At 44.2% G+C, this 6,262-nt stretch overlaps 1 protein-coding gene across 50 annotated transcripts in view; it reads left to right on the forward strand.

Moving 5' to 3' along the window:
* FOXP1 (forkhead box P1) overlaps nucleotides 1–6,262 on the forward strand; it is a 721,956-nt gene that overhangs the window by 678,528 nt on the left and 37,166 nt on the right. The gene's annotated exons all lie outside the window — the stretch shown is intronic.

Genomic DNA, 6,262 nt, shown 5'->3' on the forward strand with positions numbered 1-6,262 from the left:
GGAGAGAATCATGTGTTTGGGAATCCACTGGGCCATGTAGAACATATTTTATGATTACAGAAAATTAACTTGTGCAGATTTTCCTGTGGATCACATTTGGTTGGGGTGCATTTTAAACGTGAGTTCTACTTCCTGATGTAACTTGTTGATGAAGCACCATGTTTTAGCAGTCGTTCCCTCCTTGGTATAATTAATAGAAAATTAGTTTCTAAAAGTAAAAATTGGGTCAGAAATGGATATTATTAAAATGTACAATTGCACAAGGCTGACCCTACAAACCCCATTTATGCAGCTGAGTTCCAAAATGCTTTTGAGTGCTTGATGACTCACTGTGGCTTCTTCCTCTGGCTGGTTTAGTGTAGGCAAGAGGTTAGCCGACTCGGGGAAATTAAAACAATGTTGTACATTATATTGTTACCAGCCATTGAAAAGCCTATTTTGTATGCAAGACAGCAATGCCGAGATATATGTGAAGAGCCCTGGGCTAAGTACAGTAGATAATTACATCTGGAATTTTACTGAGTTAAGTCATTTATAGCTTCAAATAGTTGCAGAGAAAAATCAGCCAAAACACACTTAAAACTTTTTGTTGTGACTTTCCAGGATAGAAAGAATTTTTTTTTAATTAGTTATGATGGATCACTTATTATTAATTTTTTTTTTAGTTAGTATGTGTTGAAAGTTATTTTAAGTATTTTTGCATTCAGACTATAGATATGAACTTACTAGGACAGTGGGGTATTTATCCAGGCAAAGGGCACATTGTAAACCTCCCCTCCCCCCCCCCAAATTCTTAGATAAGTCTTTGGAAACATATTTAAATTCAACATGCTTACTGAGAAGGAAAGAAGGAGTGTATTTATCTCACTCCCAGAGCTCACTTGTGATTAAAGCATGGGAAGCCCCTGAAGGGCTGGATTGAATAGGACCAGCACTATGGCTGTTGCTTCCTGAACTTACATGTTCAGTGGTGGTGGTGTTTTTATAAAGTGGTCCAGATTCTTGCATTTATGTATTTAATTGATGAAATTCTTAATGATCAGCCAGAATAAATTATTGAACAGAGCTGTCATGGTTCGCCTAAGTTGGCATTCCAGACTGCAGATTCTGAGTGCAAGGCCACGATTAACTAACCTTTTACCCATTATCCCTCATTATCCAAAAGCAGCAGTTGGGAGAAGGAAAGGAGTTAGATGATCAGTAAGTCAGATGGTTATCTCCTGGTAGCATTAATGTTTTGTTTTGGTGAATGTGGCCTGGCAATGGTACAGACCTATATGATGGTTCTTAGATTCTTTGCGGATTTCGTTTATTCATAGATGTCCCTTCATCCTCCAGTCCCACCTCAAACCCAAGGCAGGTTTTTCAGCTTTTAATAAGAATCAGAGATGCTCATCTTTCTGCAAGTTACTGTTGGTAGTTACCTGTGATATTCCTTATGATATTTTTTGAACACCTTTGCTTTAATGGAAGTTGGCAGGGCTGGTTCTGAAGAGTTCCATTTCTTCCAAGCTTGTGAGGATTGCTAGAAGGATGACAGAGAACTGCAGCCCCTGGGCCACATCTGATGAGCTAAGACAGGTTTTTGCATTTTGAATAGTTGGGGCGAGGGAGGTAAGATTCACAAGAAGAATGAACTACATGAAATTCAGATCTCAGCGTCCGTGTGTAAGGTTGTATTGGAACATGGCCATGCCCTTTGATTATGCATTATGTGTGGCTGCTTTTGCTGTACAACAGAAAAGTTGAGTAATCGCAACAGAATCCCTATGGCCTAAAAGCTGAAAATCCCTAAACCTGAAAATGTTTACTCTCTGGCTGGTCCTTGCAGAAAAAGTTTCCTAAGCAATCCTTAGTCTAGAGAATCAAAAAAACAACTGGCATCACATTCTTAGCAACTTGTCCTCATAGGTTCCTGGCTTCCTAAGGGCCAGCTCACCCCTTTTACTTCATTCTTCTTCCCCTTGGTGTGTAAAACCAGTGTCACCATATTGGTCAGGTTCCCCGGAGGGCAGCTTTACATGCCAGTCCTTGCTGCTGTTGGTGGTCCTGGAGAGCTAGCTGAGGGGTATTCATCCATCCATCCATTTATCTACTTATGCATTTAGCAGACATCACCCCAAGCCTATACTGTGGAAGAACCTTGTTGGAGCCACCAAGGAGTGAAAGAATGAGGCAGATAGATGGGGCTGTCCTCCTGGTTCTTAAATTCTAGGGAAAAAAAAAATAGATTGTAAGTAAGTCTCCAGTGGCACTGTTGATTCACTGGGTAGTGCTTGCTCTCAGTAATGCATTTTTGAAAACTCCAGAAACATGCTCAGAAGACTTCAGTGAAAGATTAGGGCCATACCCAAACAGTGATTATTTAATCTAATGAAATACACAAGAAAATGTTAGCAGTTTTTAGTACTGAAGGAACCCACGCCCGACGCCCTTATCAACGATTAGGCGGACAATATTTGGATTGCACAGAGTTTGGTGTAGAAAACAGTTAGACTCACAGCCACTCATTTGAGGTTTCCTGTTTCTCTGATATTTGTATTTCCGTGTTTGTGCTACCCCATTTGCCACTTGATGCACCATGTCTGGATTTGTAATTGGCTAATGTTGTGCCCGTAGAGTCTGAGGTATTGGGGAAGCGACGTCTGTGCAGCAGCAGGAGTGTGTGAAGAGGTGCTCTGTGTCTCAGCAACCTTTCTGTCTCGTTTCCCATTGACATTGGCCCCCGCTACACACACCCCCTCTGCTCAGCATGATGTATCTGCTCTGTAGAGGGGTGCTCTGCACATACTGACCTAAAAGGGCTATTTCTGTTTCCCTTAAAGCATTTCCTGGTCCAGGAAATACCTGAATTTCCAAGTTATCTCAAAGTCTATTACACAATTACCGCGTATTAACTTGAATTTGAAAACTGTTTGCACCTCTGAGCACAACAGGAAAGAGCAATCCAGACCTGAGCATATTCCCAAAGGGCAATCACTCAGAAGAGGAGGAGACAGCCCGCCCGGATTCTCTCAGCAGAGCAGTACTGAGGCCTCTGGCGTTTACTCTGGGGGCAAGGTCACACGTGTGCCCCCATTGGAAAAACAAACCCAATAAGCTCAAATTGGATCTTAGAGTAGAGATCACCAGAGGTTCATTATGTCTACCCTGGAGAATCACTGTGAAAGGATTGCACTGAAGAATTTGCGAGGGCAGCATCAGTCCCAGATGTGACCAAAACCAGGGAAAGCCCTGGAGTGCTGTCCCGTGTAGCTTGCCAGACCCCAAATCTAAACCCCAGAAACCTCAACTCTGACCCCAAACAGGAGGTCTTGGTGTTTCTTACCTGCAGTCAAACCTCCATAAAAGAATTCGATTCAGTTTTTTAAAAAGATCACCTCGCTTGCCTCAGGGGATAGAGGCGGGGCTGCTTTCCCTTCCTGGTGTTATCTGCATTTGAGCCAAATGGAGAAGCCTTTAAGATTCTCACGGCAGAGTTCAAGCCACCAAGCAGAAATTGGGATGTTGGATTATGGAGTCGAATTTAGACCTATCTGTGCAGCACTGTGGGTGAGAGGCATCTGTCCTGTGTGTGTTTTTATTGGAAGATATCAAAATATATACTGCACGTTCTCTTAGTGGGCTTTTTACGTAGAACTTGTTGACGGTGAAATGATGGTTAATTCAGTTCTTATGTTACACCCTGTTACTGGTTTCACTGAGGGAAGAGGGTGTCAAAAAGACATCTTAGTGGGTATTCAAATCCTTTTTGAATATTTCTGAGTTCATTTCATTATTACAAAGGCAGTTGTAATTTTTTGACATTTATCAATGGACTGGATGGGGATTAACCTCAGCTGTTACCAGGAAGCCGAGAAATTACATGAGGTCCTACCCTGGACACTTGGGCGCCTAGCATGAAGACAGATGGACACCATAGAAATCATTTGGATCGAGGACAGGGAATGTCCTTTTTGAGGTCAGGGAATGTATTTTAAGATTGCATCTGTTAGATGTTCTCTGTTGACAGATTTTTCTGGACAATAGGCAGTCATGGAAATGAGTTAGGACTGGAGGAGGAAAAATCCCCACAATCCGTATGTGTGGTCTTATGTGGGTCATGAAATGTCCAGCTCCCTGCCCCACAGGGCAAGGACGCCAGAGGTGGGAACATGATGAGTGTCTGGTTGCCCACCCCCAGCGCCACGGCCAGGGCTGTACAGAAGCACCCAAAGGTTCCTTCTGAGAGTTGAGCACCTACTGTCCCCTGGATTTAAATCCGTACTCATCCCATTATCTGGGTTCATTCGCCTGGGAGGGAGACGCTTGTGAGCTTTCTCAATCGTTCAGTTGGCGATAAGATCACACAAAAGATATCTCAGTGGCCGGGTCAGAATTCCATTTTGGGAAAAGGGAATGGCATCTGATTTAACAGACAATGGGAAAAAAAGAAGTCTGCGGATGGACTTAATCTGTCTTAAAAAGCTGAGACGTTCATGGTATCAATACATATTTATTTTTTATATTTATTTAATTTATTTATTTATTCAATTTAATTCTGCTTTGTGACCATGTAACCTTGCTCAGTCATTAGCTCATCCTCTTTGGTGTATAAAGACGGGCTTGGAAAGAAAGAAAAAAGAAGCCTTGAAGGTTTGGCCTGTTCATCGTGTCCAGGGCTCCGCATGTGTCAGGCGCAGGACCCAGGACAAGTTTCCTACAGCCCCTCAGCCCCAAGACCCTTTAAAGTGAATATTGAAAGCAACCAAGGAGCATAGGAGCCACCCAGCTGCTGGGGAAGATCTGCTTGGCCCTGGCAGGGGTGGGGGTGGAGGGATGTGGACCTGTTATCCACGACTCATTTGATTCCATGCAGTCACTGTTTATCAGGCACCTGGTGTATTCCAAGCCCTGGATATAGATAAGTATAGCGGCTTCCTCCTTCCTATAATGCAGAGCGGGTAAGACTGCTAGGTCTGTAACTGCCCTCCAGGCAGAGTTTGAGGTGGGGGAGTCACCGTGGAGGGGTCAGTGAAGAGTCTGGCAAGGACGTTCCAGGTCGCAGGAGCCACTTGAGGGATGTGCCTAGGTTGTGGGGTGAGGGAGACTGAGAGTGGAGGGATGTTGGGTTCTTTGTAAAATTAATCTCTCTGTTAACAGGATGTGATGGTGACCAGTCGCTGCAGTTTGCTTTCCTGGGACTTGGGGGTTCCTGGGACTTGGGGGTTCCTGAGACTTGGGGTCTTCTGTTTCAGAACGGGGAGAGTCCTGAGCAAACTGGGATGAGTTGGTTACCCTCATGATCTGTTTGAATCCATTGGCTGTAGAAAATATCTAGTATGCCCATGTTCTGCTTGTTGCATTAAGGAGCTCGAAAACCATTTCAAAGAATGTTTATCAAGCCCCTACTCTATAGCCAAGACGCTGTCCTAGTGAATTTACCCTCAGGTTCGTTGAATCCCCACAGCCCCCAATTCAAAACCGTGTTTCTTTCACCCCAAGGGTCATGTTTTAAAGGGAGACTCTAGTCAGTATGTGTCTCACACTTAATGAGCATGTTCAGTGTAATATTTCTTCTTGCTGTTTGAGAAGGTGTTTCTAAGTGGATGGTGATCGTCCTCTGAGAGTCAGCATAATGCCCCCCGGCCCCCCAAAGATGAAGAAACTGAGGTGTAGAAGATCTAACTTGTTCAAAGGTGATGGGCATCTGTCTTCCTTTCTTGCTCAGTGCTGTTGGATGGCTTTGTACCCGGGGTCATCAGGGCTCTGTTAGGGAGGAGAACACTTTCCTCTACCCTTTTAAGTTCTTCTGCCTGGTCTAAGAATTCAGTTGATAGGAGAGAAAGAAAGAGGAGAAAATCAAGCAAAAGTTTAGCAAGATGGTATACATGGGAGAGACCCAGGAAAACTGAGTCACCTATCAGAATGGTCCAAACCCTCGCGGTGAATACCATCTTCAGCTAAAGACAAAAGAGGGTGTTGGGAATAGGGCTTTGGAAATTCAAAGGGGAGAAGGGCAGTTCACAGGGGAATGGAAAAGTCAGTAAATAAATGTTGTGTGACCACAGAGAGACAGTGGGGCGCAGAGTGGACTCTGACCTCAGGGCCCTGCAGAGTTGCCCACCCCCCACCTCCTGGCCTGTACTCTGTGCAGATCCGCTAGTGCTAGCTCTGTTCTGACAGGCCCTTGCAATTCTTTTAGGCAAAGGAAGGTCAGAGTTTCCGAGTCTTTGGGGCCATGATTCTTTTAAGCTCAAAATAATAATCTGCATGCCAGAGA

This window comes from Bos grunniens, chromosome 22 (genome assembly GCF_055505025.1).
Source record: "Bos grunniens cultivar Pamir isolate PY7600 chromosome 22, Bosgru_T2T1.0, whole genome shotgun sequence".
NCBI classification, from domain to species: Eukaryota; Metazoa; Chordata; class Mammalia; order Artiodactyla; family Bovidae; genus Bos; species Bos grunniens.